The sequence below is a fragment of the Diabrotica virgifera genome, chromosome 7 (genome assembly GCF_917563875.1).
Source record: "Diabrotica virgifera virgifera chromosome 7, PGI_DIABVI_V3a".
Taxonomy (NCBI): domain Eukaryota; kingdom Metazoa; phylum Arthropoda; class Insecta; order Coleoptera; family Chrysomelidae; genus Diabrotica; species Diabrotica virgifera.
The window spans coordinates 123,288,326-123,306,981 of NC_065449.1; the positions used below are offsets into that span (position 1 = coordinate 123,288,326).

General features: G+C 31.5%; 1 protein-coding gene and 1 long non-coding RNA gene across 2 annotated transcripts in view; one reads left to right on the top strand and one right to left on the bottom strand.

Moving 5' to 3' along the window:
• Positions 1 to 18,656, bottom strand: part of LOC114342542 (ras-related and estrogen-regulated growth inhibitor) — a 603,448-nt gene that overhangs the window by 408,504 nt on the left and 176,288 nt on the right. The window lies entirely within an intron of this gene.
• LOC126888385 (uncharacterized) overlaps positions 9,902 to 18,656 on the top strand; it is a 30,684-nt gene continuing 21,929 nt past the window's right edge. Inside the window, exon 1 of the long non-coding RNA XR_007699533.1 lies at positions 9,902 to 10,094. This is a non-coding gene — a long non-coding RNA (uncharacterized LOC126888385). The remainder of the gene's footprint in view (positions 10,095 to 18,656) is intronic.

Sequence of the window (18,656 nt, forward strand, 5' to 3'; positions counted from 1 at the left end):
TCAAGTGCGGAACAACGTGAGAAGATGCAGAACACTAAAGACGTGCCAGCAACCCCAAATCAAAGTGCAGGTGCAGTAGCTGAGACGGTCCATCATACAGTACAGACCGTATTTTCAATAGAATCATATTAAGCAGCTTACTTATTATATTACATGCGACCAGAAGCTTATGATATACTCTGTGATAAGTTATCTCCCCAAACACCTGATACGAAATCTTATGATGAATTAGTAAATATCATGAAAGATCATTACAACCCAGAGCCTCTAGAAATAGCAGAGATTTTTCGTTTCCTACAGAGAAAACAACATAAGGGGGAAAGTATAAAAGATTACTTGACAGTTCTACAAAGATTGTCAATTACGTGTAACTTTGGTGACTACCAAAAGAAAGCGTTACGAAATCAATTGGTATTTGGCCTATGTAATCCTATGTTAATCCCATAGAAAATATTTGGGAGCTTTTAAAATTAGAAATTTTCAGTGAAAATGTCACCAACAAACTTATTTTGATTAAAGAACTAATAATCATTTTGGAACCACAATGACAAATTAAAGCAACTTGAATTTAACTGCATTCAAAGTATGCCAAGAGGGGTACTAGCGGTAATCAAAGTTAAAAGGGGCTCAACAAAATATTAAAAAAATATAAATATGTGATATTTTCAAATGTTTTATAGCTGTTTATTATTAAATATATTAATAAAGCAATAAAGCATTTGAAAATATCCCATATTTATATATTTTTTAATATTTTGTTGAGCCCCCTTTAACTTTGATTACCTTCTTGGCATACTTTGAATGCAGTTAAATTCACTTTGCTTCAACTTTTCATTGTGGTTCCAATGATATATTAGTTCTTCAATGAAAACAATTTTGTTTGTGACCTTTTCACTTTAAATATCTGGTTTTAAAAGCTCTAAATATTTTCTATGCGTTTAAGGTCAGGAATTCAACAAAATATTATAAAATAAATAAATATGTAATATGGTGAAATATTTTAATGCTCTTTATTATTAAATATACTATAGTTAATGTATAACATTAACATTACATCACAATATTAAATTTAAAAATCATTTTTAAACAAAATGTACTTAGTGGAATAGTTGATTTTTTTTAAAATTCATAGATGGTCAGTAGTAATTGCACAAGAGCTCTAAATTATCGAATTTTTCCCGAGTGACACTTTGACAGTTTTAATTTCACGACACGAAGGGGAGTTAAATTATGTCAAAGTGGCACGAGGGAAACAATTCGATAATAATTTAGAGATCGAGTGCAATTTGCTGCGATTATTTCATGAATAAAACTGTTCAAACCAAAATTTTATTGTAAATTATTTATGTAAGTACAAATTACTACAGTTAAACACACAGTTATTATAAATATTTGACGGTTGAAAGTCATCACTTTTATAACTTTTAAAACAGTAATTGTCATTATGTCACTGAATGTATTTTTTCGTAGCAACGAAGGTCATCTGACATTGACATAATATACTTGACGACGGGATATTATCAGTAGTAATTGCACAAGAGCTCTAAAATTATCCAATTTCTCCCAAGTGAAACTTTGACAGTTTGAATTTCACGACCCAAAAAGAAATGAAATTATGTCAAAGTGTCACGAGGGCAACAATTTAATAATAATTTTAGAGATCAAGTGCAATTTGCTGCGATTATTTCATGAATAAAACTGTTCAAAACCAAAATGTTATTGTAATTTATTTATATAAATACAATTAAACACACAGTTGTTATAAATATTTGACGGTTGAAAGTCATCACTTTCATAACTTTTAAAACATTAATTGTCATTATTGTCACTGAATGTATTTTTTCGTAGCAACGAAGGGCATCTGACGTAATATACTTGACGACAGGATATTATCAAAAATATTATCACTTTAATGTTTATTTCTGTAGCTTTCTATTGGTCGCCATCTTCTATGAATGAAACAATCAAAAATTATCAGGTATAATATCGCAAGAGATTGAGAATAAATTGACAATAATGCGACAGTTTTTCGAAAATTTGTTGTCTGGCAATAGACACGAGAGCCCGCAGGGCAGGGCTCGAGTGGCTATTGCCCAATGACAAAAAATTTGAGAAAAATTAAGCATTATTTTCTTATTTATTCTTACTGTGGTGTGATATTCGTAAGATTATTTTTTATTACTTACATATAAAATTCAAGTCTTTATATAAAAACAGTCAGTGACATTGATCCCAATCAAGGTGACACACATTTTTCAACTTGTCAAAGTGAAAAGTACAGTTTAGCAAATATTTAGATTACGATATTAATAAAATGTTAGGTAATTTATTTATAAAAATACAGTTTTATTCATGAACTAATCTTACCGAAGTAAATCGAGCGCTTAAATTTGCCTATTTTTATGTTCTCCTCGTGAAAATTTGATGCAGAACTAAAAGTATATTATGGATATTTCCTTAAATGTGACAGTTGTCAAAATTAAAAAGCTGGTTGCAATTAAACAGAAACAATCTACTTAAAAAAATTCTCAGTAGTAATTGCACAAGAGCTCTGAAATTATTGAATTTTTCCCGAGTGACCCTTTGACAGTTTTAATTTCACGAGCCGAAGGCGAGTGAAATTATGTCAAAGTGTCACGAGAGCAAAAATTCTATATTAATGTCAGAGGTCGAGTGCAATTTGTTGCGATTATTTCATGAATAAAACTGTTCAAAACCACAATTTTATTGTAATTTATTTATGTAAGTACCATTAAACACACAGTTTTTATAAATATTTGACGATTGAAAGTCATCACTTTTATAATTTTTAAAACATTAATTGTCATTAATGTCACTGAATTTATTTTTTCGTAGCAACGAAGGGCATCTGACGTAATATACTTAACGACGGGAGATTATCAAAAATTATCAATTTAATTCAGATTTCTGTAGCTTTCTATTGGTCAGAATCTCGTATGAATGAAATAATCAGTAGTAATTGCATAAGAGCTCTGAAATTATTAAATTTTTCCCGAGTGAAATTATGTCAAAGTGTCACCGGAGCAAAAATTCTATATTAATTTAAGAGGTCGAGTGCAATTTGTTGCGATTATTTCATGAATAAAACTGTTCAAAACCAAAATTTTATTGTAATTTATTTATGTAAGTACCATTAAACACACAATTTTTATAAATATTTTTAAATGTTTAAAATATTAATTGTCATTAATGTCACTGAATATATTTTTTCGTAGCAACGAAGGGCATCTGACGTAATATACTTAACGACGGGAGACTATCAAAAATTATCGATTTAATTCAGATTTTTGTAGCCTTCTATTGGTCAGAATCTCCTATGAATGAAATAATCACTGTAATTTTCTACAGTAGAAAATTACCGATGAAATAATAATCTGATTGGACAGAATTAAACACGTGATCAAAAATCTTACTATACGATTGGAAGTTAAAATCATTAAAAAATAATCACTTTAGTTTTTATTTCTGTAGCTTTCTATTGATCAGAATCTCCTATGAATAAAATAATCAATCAGGGACTGTATTCAAGTGAATTATTATTATGTTATGTAAGTTTAAATATTCACAAGTTTTAGGTGCTTCACATTGGACAGTATATGGGCGAGGGAGGGCGGAAATAATTTTAAATATGATTTTTGCTTGATGGAACCCTAAAACGATAAAATATTAAAAGGAAATTATCACGGGTTGAGGATTTCTTCGTTAACCAATAACCAATAATAAAATATAGCAAGCTAAGAAAACTGACAAGGTCATGACATTTAAAATAGTTTTGCATTATACTTGACCCATAATCAAAACAATTTTTAAATAGAACAAAATATTGCCACATATTTTAATGTATTTTCCAGACTTTCCTTTTCACATACTGAAAATAAACAAACACTAAGTTGAGTAGTAACATCCAGATTCTATTTTCAAATTTAATATGTGAACAAAGAGAATTTTTCAGGCTGACTATTTTTGAATTTGCTCTTGATGCAATATTTTATTCGCATGTGCCTATAAGCAAAGTATGTTAGTAGGTCTAGTATACAGCCAATTTATAATTGTATCGAATACATTTTTATTTTGTTGGTTTACTTTCGCTGGCACCAAAAATTAAGTAAAGTGATGACTTATATTTCTTGGCGAAATGCGTGTTTTCAAGTGACAAGGATTAGATACGAACTTAACAAATTAATACGCAAGATTTTGCATAGGTTTAAAAACCGTTTCTAATTTTAAAGACTTCCTAAAGACAGATTAAATTATTATAGAAATTTGTAAGAAATTTTTAGTACCTACAGTTTATAGCCTCGCCTAAAACTATATTTTAAAACAAATTTAAATATACCAACTATAATAATTATTGAACTTATTAACATTATGGAATTATTTTAAATTAAATATTTAATAATTCTATTCTACGATTATTTATTGTTCTATGCGTATATCTGAGATCTGCCGAGTCGTTTATATTTATAACAACTGATTGATGTTTATTTTTGTTATTATTTAATAATTTTTGTGTTTCTAATGTTCTTTCTGTACCCTGTCCGATTATCGAACGTTGACGATCATATTGACAATAATAAATTTGTTTCCGAAAGCTCGAAACATATAGCAGTAGTCTCTTCCACCGCTCGGAGATTTCGGAGCTAGGATGTTCTTCTTCGGCAGAGGCGGAAGGGTTATTTTCCCCTCTATTATGAGGTGTAGAAAGTTATACCTCTTTGTATGTCTCATTACATTTCGGAAATATTGTAACTTTCAAATTTTGATTGTGTTTGTTATTTATGTGCTCTTTTCACTCGGTGTAACACTATTTCATTTCTTCTCCGATCAATCCAACTTATCTGCAATATTCGTCGATAGATCCATACATCAAGGGCCTCCTATTTTATTTTCATTAGTACTCCAGGAAAATAAGCTAGAAATAGACCATGTTCGGGACACTCAAAGATCCAGGCAGCTGACTACTTTTTTAGTTATTGTAGACATACAGGAAGAAAACCTACCTGTTTCCTGCCTAGAGTTCGCGTCCATTTTTTAATTATTAACAATTTAGTGCAAAAATCGCGATTTTTTCGATTTTTTGCACCCGTTCAAAGGCTAAATAATTGACATAAAATTACAAAATTTAAAATAAAAATGTATACCATTTTTATCCAGTTGCAATGCGAAGGCAAAACAATCTTACTTTTCAATTATCATACGGAGTGCAATCCAGCTCTCTGAATCGCGATTTTCGATTCTTGTTGGAATCTCATCGGAGGGAGTGCAGGCTTTTTCTCCATATCCTAACTGACCATCACCGAGAGCTTTTCCCACACATTGCAACTGAAACAAATAGGATAGGTGACTAGCGTCATCTGGCAATTGAAAGATGAAATTTTTCAATCCTCATAGCAACATTAATAATATTGAAAACATTAAAAATATTACTAGAAGATTTTTTAAATTGAAAAAATATAAAAATGGTATACATTTTTATTTTATATTCTTATTACTCTGTAGGGTAACTAGGTGCATTTTTCGTTGGAACTTTACCAAGCTGCAGACGGGGATGTGAATTGCATAGTGTAGAATTCCTTCCCTTCGTCTTCACTGCAGCATCCATTTGGCTTGCAAATTGTAGAAGCCTTGGAGGTGTCACCAGGAAAATTTACCAATAAGTTTTTCAATTTAAAAAATATTTTATTAGTAATATTTTTAATATTTTCAATATTATTAATGTTGCTATGAGGATTGAAAAACTTCATCTTTCAATTGCCAGATGACGCTACTTCATCTTTCAATTGCCAGATGACGCTACTTCATCTTTCAATTGCCAGATGACGCTAGTCACCTACTCTATTTGTTTCAATTGCAATGTGTGGGAAAAGCTCTCGGTGCTGGTCAGTTAGGATATGGAGAACAAGCCTGCACTCTCTCCGATGAGATTCTAATAAGAATCGAAAATCGCGATTCAGAGAGCTGGATTGCACTCTGTATTCTAATTGAAAAGTAAGATTGTTTTGCCTTCGCATTGCAACTGAATAAAAATGGTATACGTTTTTATTTTATATTCGTATTACTCCGTAGAGTAACTAGGTGCATTTTCCGTTGGAACCAAGCGGAACAAGTAACTCCAAGCTGCAGATGGGGTGTGAATTGTATAGTGACGAATTCCTTCCCTTTGTCTTCACTGCAGCATCCATTTGGCTTGCAAATAGTAGAAGCCTTGGAGATGTCACCAGGAAAATTTATCAATAAGTTTTTCAATTTAAAAAATCTTTTAGTAATATTTTTAATATTTTCAATATTATAAATGTTGCTATGAGGATTGAAAAACTTCATCTTTCAATTGCCAGATGACGCTAGTCATCTACCCTATTTGTTTCAGTTGCAATGTGTGGGAAAAGCTCTCGATACTGGTCAGTTAGGATATGGAGAACAAGCCTGTGCTCTCTCCGATGAGATTCTAATAAGAATCGAAAATCGCGATTCAGAGAGCTGGATTGCACTCCGTATTCTAATTGAAAAGTAAGATTGTTTTGCCTTCGCATTGTAACTAAATAAAAATGGTATACATTTTTATTTTATATTCGTATTACTCCGTAGAGTAACTAGGTGCATTTTCCGTTGGAACTTCACCAAGCTGCAGACGGGGGATGTGAATTGCATAGTGTAGAATTCCTTCCCTTTGTCTTCACTGCAGCATCCATTTGGCTTGCAAATTCTAGAAGCCTTGAAGGTGTCACCAGGAAAATCTACCAATAAGTTTTTCAATTTAAAAAATCTTTTAATAATATTTTCAATATTATTAATGTTGCTATGAGGATTGAAAACTTCATCTTACAAAATTTAATTTTTTATAACATTGACAACCCTTCAAAATGTCGATTTGTGAAAGTTAAAAAGTTAATTTGTTGCTACGCAAACTCCAAAATAAATTAAAATCGTTATTTGTTAATAACATTTACTAAAACTAGTTAAGAACCTAGAACTGTGGTGTTTGACCCAAAGTTGGGTATTGGGGTACTTAACAACCTCTTCAAATTTGGGACGGATCCATTAATTAGTTTAAAAGTTATTCTATTTGTTTTTCCCAGAAACCTTTATTTTGCAATTACATAAGACCAAAAATAATTAGGATACGGCAATTCTGCGTATGCCAAATGAAGGCAAAAAAGTGATATTATCAAAATGTACTAAAAAAAGCTAAAAAATTATCTAATATAGTCAAAAATCCTAATGTCAAATTTTTGAAATTTTGTAGTTTATAAACATTTTGAATAACTTTAAAAATATTGTCCGTAGAAAAAATCATTTAACATATTCAAAATGCTGGTATTTTACAAAAAATTTTAAAAATGTAGTTCAATTGGTGACTAGTCGTGGTAAGTGAAGGGGGAGCTGGGAGACGACAAATGCACGAGTTCAAAAACTAAAATAGGCAACTTAAAACTACTATCAATTTCTATAACTCGGGATCCACGGAATATATTTGGATCTTTCTTTTTTAATTTGTATGTAATTTTTCTGTCCATTACAAATAGTCAATTTGTCTAGACATTTATTAATTAATAAACAGTCTAATTTATTTAATCAATTTTTTTTAAAATATTTTTTTTTAAATCATGTGTGTTTGTGTGTGAAAAAATGGCTTGGATGCGAGTCCGTTAGCCACAGATTTTTATTTTATTTTTACCTCAATTTATTAGTTTTGTTATATTTATACCTATTTTACTTAAATGACTATATTTGTTTCTTTCAAGTAGTTTATGAGTAATTTAAATATTTCCATTTTATGACAACTTAGTAGATATTCTATACTAATTGTAAAATGAACTTGTGTTTGTCGTAAATTGTAATATAATTGATTAATATATCTCTCGTTAATTTTGCATTCCAAGAAAATATGGTTTAAATCTCTAATCGAAACATTATCGCAAAAACAGACTGATGAATTAATTATTCCTAATTTGTGCAGATGTGCCTCATATTTCCCGTGTCGAGTTTTTAATCTGACGATAGTAGAAATATCTTGCTTTGGCAGGTTATATTTAAATATGTATTCAGGTGGCGGAGGAAGTTCTTGATGTAAAGGAAAATATAAATTTTTTGACATGCTTGTAATATTTTTCCATTCTTTTTTCCATATTTTATTTATTCTAACTTTGACGTCATTTATTGCATCTGTCGATAAGATGTGAGTTAGTATCTCACCTTTTTTTATTGCATCTTTGGCCAACTCATCCACTTTCTCATTACCCAATATACCGGCATGCCCTTTTGCCCATATAAATACTACTTCTACTTTAGACAAATTATTTTTTATATTACATAAAATTTTTAATTTGCATGAACTAAAATCAGTATTTTCAATTGCATATATTGCAGATCTGGAGTCTGTTATTATCACAGCTTTTTCAATATTATTCTCTTTGATCCATTCTAGAGCTTTTTCGATGGCTATAATCTCAGCTGTAAAAATACTACTAATACTAGATAATTTGTAATTATTATGTTGATGGGTATTTTGCACATACATAGCACATCCTACTCCTGTTTGATTTTTAGAACCGTCTGTATAAATTACTGTGTAATCCACAAAGTCGCTCAGTATAGATTTTACTAAAATATTATTTAAATGATTTGATTCTGTATATTTAGGAATTATGATTCTGGGTTTTTTATCAAAGTTTTATACGGAAATTTATAAATTGGTGATAATTTACTGTTGTGTAAATCTGTATAATTCCTGGTTTCAATGAATGCATCTGTTAGTGGTGGTGAATTTTTTATTCTCCAATATTTACTAGTTAAGTTTTCCATGTTTAATAAAGCCAGATTTGTTAAAAGGTCTGACTCAGTGTTTCTTAGCTTTATGCAGTATTTTTGAGCTAAAAATTGTCTACGTAAATTTAATGGGATTTCATTACACTCTGCTAGCATAACGTTTATTGGAGTGGATACCATTGCACTTAAACCTATTCTCAAGCATCTGTATTGTATCCGATCTAAAATTCTTAAGTTCGTATTGCTTGCTGATCCATATATCCAACACGCATAGTCCACGATTGACCGAATACAAGCATTGTAGAACAATAAAGCTGTTTTGGGATCTGCACCCCATTTTCTGTTGGTAATACACCTTAGTATATTTATTTTTTTTTCACACTTACCTTTGATGTATTGAATATGTTTAGTCCACAGAAGTTTATTATCTAGTACTATCCCTAGATACTTATACTGATTCACCACTGGTATAGTACGCCCACTCGAGGTTACGTTTCCCGGTGCGCGCAACCTATGCCTGGTGAAAAACATAATATTGGATTTTTCTGTGGACATTTTCATATTATTTTCATTTGTCCATTGTATAATAATTTCAACTATATGCCTCAATGATCGTAGACAGTCGTCGTAGGTTTTTTGGGTGGAGTATATACAGATATCATCTGCATATTGTAAACATTTAATATTTTCGTCAAACAAACTATGAATGCTAGCAGAATATAAGTTGAATAATGTTGGACTTAATACTTAATTAAAAATCATTGTTTTAATCATGCTATCATTATTAATCATAGAAAGAGTTAAGGTATACTATTATAAATAAAGTATCTTTAATAAATATATAAATATCACGAAATATATGGTGATGAAGGGAAATGAAAATCATCTGGGACCGTCCTTTAAGATACAAAGCCCAAGTAAAGAATATAACTTTGAAATTGTCGGCCAATTCGATTATTTGGGAGTAACACTGTAACGATTAACAGTTACCCTTCGGGAATTTGCTTTCGATCCGCCTATGGCGACTGTGCAACCGACAGAGAGGTCGCCACTCGGACTTGCTTTGCGCGACCCGAAAAGTGTAAGCGCAGGAGTTCAGTTGGTCAGACTCTTTCACCAGTATCACGTCGCCAGTATTTGTGACGAAATTGAAACTAGATTGAAAATGAAATAAATCTAACTAAAAGGATATCGAACATCAGCCGAATACATGTGGGAAAACTAGTAAATCAAACTTAAATATATCTGGGGACTTGTTCATATAAAAGAATTTTATTTGCCGGCAGTGCGACGTGCTACTCGTTTCAGTAAGTACATAATACATATATTTCTCATTTGTTCGTTGTGAAATCCAATACACCATTGTACATATTCCGTCCGTTATCTGTAGTTATCAATTTTGATTAATGATTTAAATTTCAAGGTATTATCCTTAGCTTATCCAAGGTAGCTCATATTATCCTTTAAATATTTGCAAAAGAACAGAAGGTCATGTTTTTTAATGTCTAAATCTAAATTCCAATGTATTTTATACCATATCATTAGGCTTCTTCTTTTATTTTTTTAAGGTTATATATAAAAAGGTTTCAACAAGAATTATTTATATAGCCTTCTGTCACGCCCATCTTCGCGCAAGCCTGTCATGACTTTATTGAAGTTAGATTCAGAAAGTTTTGACATGACATAAGATACCTAACCTAATATGTAATGTTTTGTTTGGGCCTGTTCAATCTGTACTGCTACCGTTATTGAAATACATAATAACTAAATTTAATAAACTTTATTTTATATTTCGTCACTTTTTAGCAACTTAGTTATTTAGTCACGTAACGTCACTCTATTACGTTAATTATGTACCTGATTTTTACAACATCCAGGATTTTCCGGTAGAACTTAACCCACCACAGCAGCCAACTAGCTTTTTTGTGCCATGACGATTTTCCTGAGGACTGTAGGACTCCTGTAGGAATGTAGGATCTTCCTAAGGACTTTTCATAAAGGACTATTTGCCCCTTATAACAATGGGCTGTTGTAAAAGCTAATTTTTTTTTTCCTTTTTATATACTTTCGGTTCATATTATATATTTTCGTACAGTGTAAACTTATTGTATGCATACGATAAAGTAGAGTACAGTTTTCGTGATAGATAGGGTTTTCGGTCGTTGTTTTTTTGGTTCAATATATTTAGTAGTTTGTTTAAATAAATAAAATCAAGTCTTTTTTAATAATAATTATAAATAATTGTAGATTAAAATTTGATAAGGAATCGGGGGTAAAATTTTGTCGAGGGTTTTAAATAGGGAATATGTCTGGTAGGTTTGTTTACCTAAATAGGATATAAAGAGTGAAGTACTTAAAGGTGAAATACTTAAATTTTGGTAACCGTAGCGTTCTTGTCGTGTATTTCATTCTAGGCTAGTTCAATTTAGGGAATATCACTAACTTTTAGTTGTAAGGACTTGTGCTATCCTAACGGATATTTAATTTTGATTTTGTGATTAATACCTTTGCTTAGCGCAGTGTGTAGTGGATATTTGCTTGGTAGCGGCTTTTTGGTCCTGTTTGACTTTTACTTCACCCACTACCACTGTTATTGTGTTTATAGAGTTATATATAACTTGTAATATATATATATATATATATATATATATATATATATATATATATATATATATATATATATATATATTGATGCACGTTAAGTTGTGACTTCCGGTATACAGAAGAGGCTGTCCGACTTCCACCTTTTCTACTAGGAATTATTTTTTAAAAATTGTGTATTTGGTAAAAGGGGGGCTTATAAAATGGGTCTACCTATTGAGGGGAAAGGATTTACCAAAATAAATTTTGTATATATATACGTATATACCGAAGCGTACAGAATACGTTATGGCTTCCATATATAGGGTAGTTCAAGGTGCGTTGTCACTTCCAGCGGTGTTGTCATATTTTGGAAGTCACAACGACTCGTCTGCTGATTTACCTCTTACTTTAAGCGTAATGTGTGATCTTTTGAAACTTTTACTGTGAATACAGTTGTGAATGCAGTTCTATGTTTTAAAGTTGTCTATTTAAATTAAAAGATTGATATTCTTTTGATTAAACAGGTTTACAAAAAAAATACATTTCGGAATATTTGACGAAACCATATGACTAGGGGGTTTTTGGGGTCGCTGGTCACGAATCCGGGGTCCGCTGACCTCTATCACGTCAGGTAATGGTAATCTCAAGGTCAAATCAAGATAAACCGACAGTCGCTCTGAAAAAGTATATTAGGGGGTTTTTGTGGTCGCTGATGACGAATTTGTGTCCGCTGACCTCTATCACGTCTAGCTCAAGGTCATTTCGAGGTCAAATCAAGATAAATGGACACGATCGCTCTGAAAAAGTATATTAGGGGGTTTTTGGGGTCGCTGATCACAAAACTGGGGTCCGTTGAGCTCAACCGCGACAGGTAAAGGTCATTTCAAGGTCAAATCAGTTTTGTGGACTTGTCCTGATTTGGCCTTGAAATGACCATTACCTTACGTGGTAGAGCTCAACGGACCGCAGTTTTCATGATCAGTGACTCCAAAACCCCTATATTTTCAGAGCGATTGTGTCGATTTATGTTGATTTGACCTTGAACTAGACGTGATAGAGGTCAGCGGACTAATGATTCGTCATCAGCGACACCAAAAACGCCCTAATATACTTTCTCAGAGCGACTGTCGATTTATCTTGATTTGACCTTGAAATGACCTTTACCTGGCGTGAAAGAGGTGAGCGGACCCCGGATTCGTGATCAGCCACCCCAAAAACCCCCTTGTAACATGGTTTCGTCAAATAGTCCGAAATTTAGTTTTTTTTTGTAAACCTGTATTATTTATGATATGATTGATATTTATTTTACAAATACTAATATTTTATTATTGCTGCAAAATGGATTTTTTGGAATTAATTAAAAAAGTGTTATTAGTAAGTAATTTATTTATGAAAATTATATCAAAAATTTTAATAAATAAATTTGAACTTATAGGAAATTTTAATATTTATTATTTTTCTTGATTAAATTTTGAATTTTAGATTTTATTACAGGCACCGTCCTTTTAATTTTTGATGTACCAATAATAATGTGTAATAAGAAAATTAAATGGCTAAATACACCAGGTGGGGTTGAGCTGCTAAAAAGCTATCTAGATCCATCTTTTTAGAGCAGATTAGTCCCAGTCTGCTACTCGATACTATTGACTGTGCTTCTCCAGTTCTTTCTATCCTCTGTCTTTTTCTGCTAGTCTCTAATTCCTGCCCTATATAAATTTTCCTTTACTTCCTGTAACCATTTATTCTAGTTCCTCCGCGTCTCCTTCTAACTCCGGGTTTCCATTGTAAAATTGAGTTTATAGTTGTTACGCTACCTGCTCTCCATATATGCCCCAACCATCTAACACTGTGCTGAAATCTGAAAATCTGGAATAATATCTACCCGGGTCGAAACATTTTTTTTAATATATGAAAATAGTTATTTATGAAACAGTTCGTGAAGTATGCTTTTTACGAATGCACGTGATGTTTAGAGCACAAGCGACAACGGAGCGAGTGCTATACATCGCTTAAGTTCGCAAAAAGTACTTCACGCCCAGTTTCATACAATATTTTATCTACGATAAACAAATAAAAAAACTGTAACTCTTCATCACTGGAATTCATTCCTATTCTACAATTTTTAGAACTTATTTAAACATTCTAATTTCTTTCAAACCACAAAACTGTCAAATTTTTTTTTGTAATTTATTGCTCATTATGTCATTACCATGACAACGCGAAAGTTAAGGATATTTGATTATATGAAAGTGTGTCAAAAACAGTGCGAAAAAGTAAATCCCGTTTAAAATACATTGTTACTTCACGCACACGTTATCCATTAAATAGATCGATGCAGATCGGCCTTATATCGGATCCTCTACTATTAGTTCGTTCGCTGACGGTAAAATATTGCAAAACCCATAAATTTTAAAAAACCGCTTAGATCAGGGGTGGGCAATTACTTTTAAGCGCGGGCCAAAATGAAAGTTTCAAAATGTCTCTCGGGCCGGAGGACTATACCGGATATGTACGCTGTGCCCACGCGAATTTTTTTGGTGTTGTTTATTCCCTGCCCAAGAAATAAATACTATAAGTATTATTTTAAAGCATTTGGACAAAGAAATTTGACTGTTAATAATTAGAAAATGGTAATAATAAATTGTCCTACTTGGGAATACATGCGAGAAACTTGTGCCCAGTAAAATATGTCACGTAATTGAAAAAAAAATGGTCATTATATTAAATCATAAGAAGATCCAGAAAAAGAACCAGATAAAAAATGAAGATATTGAGCAAGTGGACAAAATGAAATACTTACTTAGGAGTCTGGATTACGGAAGATTTAAATTCGAAATCATAAATTCGATCAAGAATAGAGCAATTGAGGGTAGACTTTTTGAAGATGAGGACATTTCTGAGTCACCAAAGACTCAATCTGCAAATCTGATATTAGTTGATAAAATGCTGTATATCCACTCTATTCCTTTTTATGGTGCCGAAGCTTGGATTGTTAATGCTGACTTAATGAGAAAGCCGGAAGCTTTTGAGATGTGGCTTTTTGGGAGAATTTAGAAAATACCATGGACCGATCATATACGAACAAAATGATGTTGCACGAAATGGAAAGAGACAGAGAACTTTTGACCTCCATTAAAAGGAGACAGACAGCATATTTACGGCATGATATGTACGAGTTGTTCGAAGGAAAAAGGGGTCCTGGTAGACGACAAATATTCTGACTGAAAACATTTGAGACTGGACCGGGTTAAACACACAGACGCTTTTAAGAAAAGCAGAAAATAGAGACGAATTTGCAATGGTGTTTTAGCCAACCTTCATTAGTGGAGTCGGCGTTAGAAGAATAATAATAAATTAATGGTAATTAAATAAATCAGTTATTGAAAGATTTTATTTTCTTATTTATTTATATTTTAACGATACAAATTAATTTATATTGATACATATTTTGTAAATATACCTAATATTAAATAAAATTATAAAAAAAAGACAAACATTAAACGTTAAAATTAATAGAATACTCATTATAAGTATAACTTCTATAATAGTTAATGCGAAACGTGAAATCGCGAATGTTCATGTGATATTATTTCTTCAAAATTGGGATTCAAATCACTTGTAGCAATCCTTAATACCGAGTGTAGATTTTCGTCAGTAATTTGTGATCGATATTTATTTTTCGTGGAAACCATCAACGAAAAAGTTCTTTCACAAATATATGTCGAACCAAATAAAACTAGGTATTTTTGAACATAGTTTAAAAAATGTTTAAAATGTTCTGTATTCAAAGCACCGTAGAAAGCACTCAATTCGTTTGATTGAACATTTTCTTTTAATAAATTATTTGCCTGTAAGTCAATTAATTCTAGCTGAATTTCAACAGGAGCTTCTTGCACATCGAAATTGAAAGGTTGACTAATTAATGACAAAGGTTTTTCAATAGCTTTGAAATCTTGAAATCTTCTTTGGAATTCAGTATGCAGATCTTGTGTTACTGAACTATATTTAAGAAAATCAGAATTTTTCAATAATTCTCGTCGTGTTTGTAATGATGGGAAGTGGTTTAATATTTTTTATTAAAGTTCTCAGCAAATAAGTTTAGTTTTATCATAAATGCTTTGACATTTGAGTGCATATTGAAAGCGAACTGGTTTTTCCCTTGTAAATTTACATTAAGTTCATTTAAATATTTTACAATATCTACAGAAAACGACAAATCGTTTAGCCATGCCTCATTTTGCAATTCAGGAAAATCATGTAGTTTTTCTTTTATCGACAAGAAGGATACTATTTCATCAAGCAAATATTGAAATCTGTCCAAAACTTTAACGATGCTAAGCAATCTCACCTCAGTGCAGTAAGGAATTTCGTAAAAGTCACTTTCAATTTCTTTCAAAAATTCAACAAACTGTCGATGATTTAAGGCACGTTCCCGGATAAAATTTACAACTTTTGTCACAACAGTAACGACGTGATTCAATTTTAAAACTTTTCTACATAACACTTCTTGATGAATAATGCAGTGTAAAAATAATATGTCTTGTTCTGGCTGCAACTGTTTTACTTTGTCGCTGATTCGTTTTAGTAAGCCCACATTTTTCCCTGTTAAACTAGGACAGCCATCCGTAGTGATGCTTACTATTTTGTTCCAAGGTAAATTTACTTTAACTAAACACTCTTCAACAGCGTTAAAGAAGTCTTTACCGGTAGTTGTATCTTTCATTGGATGCACACTAAGAAGTTCCTCGCGAATTTCACATTTTTTGTTAATGCCCCGAATAAATATTAATAATTGACTTGTGTCAGTAATATCGCAGGACTCATCCAACGCCAGAGAACAATATGTAAAATCAGCAATTATTGTTTTTAGCTGGTCGAGTAAATTTCCTGAAATATTTTTGATCCGTCGTTTTGATCCGTTCTCCTTGACAGGCTTAAATTTTCAAAAATATGTTTTTTTTCAGGACAACATATCTCCGACACTTCTACCATGCACTGTTTAACAAATTCTGCTTCAGAAAAAGGTTTACATAACTTAGCAATTTTGTGTGCAATAACATAACTTGCTTGTGTGGTAGATTTCTCGATGTTACTTTGTTTGCTAAAAATATTTTGTTGTTTATTTAAGTTTTTTGCTAAGTTGTCTGCAGCATTTTTAAGTTCTTCTAAAGAAAACGATGCATATTTTGGATGTTTTGATGTAAAATGCCTCTTTAAATTATATTCCTTGAAAACAGCAATGGTTTAATGGCAAACTAAACAAATTGCTTTCTTACCAATGTTCGTAAAAAGGTATTTTTCTGTCCAGGCTTCATTAAAATTTCTGCATTCCAAATCAACTTTTCTTTTTTTAGATTGTATCATTTTGCAAATGCTTACAAATAAATATTTTAATACAATAAAATAAAAACAATGTTTTCAAATTTTACTCACAAAATGTCCTCCACTTTTTCAATTTATTATATATTTGCAAAATAACACACTGTATCAAAAGAAATATGAGGAGTAATAGGAAATACGACCAGTGCTAAATCAAAATAAACATATACGCGTCTTTCGAAGTAGTTGTAAAACTTCGGCAAAAATCGGTAACAATGAATTTTATGCTGAAGTAGGTATTCCAAACAACCATACTTAATTCAGATTTAATAAATAAAGAATCATATTATTGGGACCAAAGTGCTGAGGTATTTAGATCATAAACTGTCAGTGATATGGTTGAAATAGATACCCAAACACCGAGTGCTTGTCTTGAGACCTTGAGAGTTAAATACGATTATTAATACCGAATAAACAATTATGAATCTCCGGGGATTTCCCTATATTTTAAAAGAAATTTAAAGTAAATAGTTACAATTAAACAGTTTTTAAAAATATAGTTAGCTAAGGCTGTTCGTAATTATAATACTCTCTATTATTTATATATTTAATAATTTATGTGAACACTATGCAAACTATTACTGTTGATTTCAACAAAATCACATAAAAGGGATTAAAAAGATTAGGTACTTGCGGGGTTTTTCAACGGGCCGGACAAAGTAAGCGAAAGGGCCGGAACCGGCCCGCGGGCCGGCTTTTGCCCACCCCTGTGCTATAGCCTTATTCTTTAACTATATCGCTGTAATAACATTGTTTCTAGACAGGTAAATTATCATTGTATACTGGGCGTACCAATCAAACTGTTTTTTTTTTTTCAATTTTCACAACACCCTGTGGAATATTCTAGCCTTTATACAATATTGAAATTAAAACCCAACTATAGCCCCAGGTTTTCATAACGTTCTGTTTGTTATTCATTCGCTTATGTTGGATAATAAAAAAGTTAGGGACTTTAACAACTAAACATGTTCTTTATCAATACATGGTGTTTCTAAATAAGTGCGACAAACTTTAAGGGGTAATTCTGCATGAAAAAATAATGATCGTTTACTTGATAAAGCTATGTCCGCAAATGCTTGCAAATATAAAATTCTTTTGCCAAACGATCATAATTTTTTCATGCAGAAATTACCCCTTAAAGTTTGTCGCACTTATATTTAGAAACACCTGTATCGATAAAGAACATGGCTAGTTGTTAAAGTCCTTAACTTTTTATTATCCAACGTAAGCGAATGAATAAAAAAACAGAATGTTAATAAAACCTGGAGCTATAGTTAGGCTTTGATTTAAATATATTATAAAGGCTAGAATATTCCACAGGGTGTTGTGAAAATTGAGAAAAAAAACCCAGTTTGATTGGTACACCCGGTATACAATGAAAATTTACCTGTCTATCAACAATATTATCATAGCTATTTTGTTAAAGAATAAGGCTATAACATATTAAAAAAAATTACTTAAATCGGACAACAGGTTTGGGAGATACGAGACATCAAAAATTACCCATTTTTTTGGGGTGCCCGTTTTTCGTGCCGGTGAGTGTAGATTAAATTAGAAGTTCATTGTAAAAAAGGAAGTAAACAAAAACACGAGAAAAATGAATTTATATAAGTAAATAGGTAAGTAAATATTATAGATTAAAATAAGTACAGAAAATATATAATTATAGAGATATATAATCACTTATTGTACCTTCATTTAAGGCTAATTTAAAAGTAAAGCAGATATGCTATTATTCATGTTTAAAAACAAAAGGCACACAAAACACTAAGTACGATTAGGACCGCGAATCTACAACAGATAAATGTCTGGAAACCGTTACACAGGGTTGCCAAAAAACGGAAGTCACACCGAGCGGTGTGGTATACGGAAGACGCTACGCGTTGTGTACATAGCCTGTATAGTAG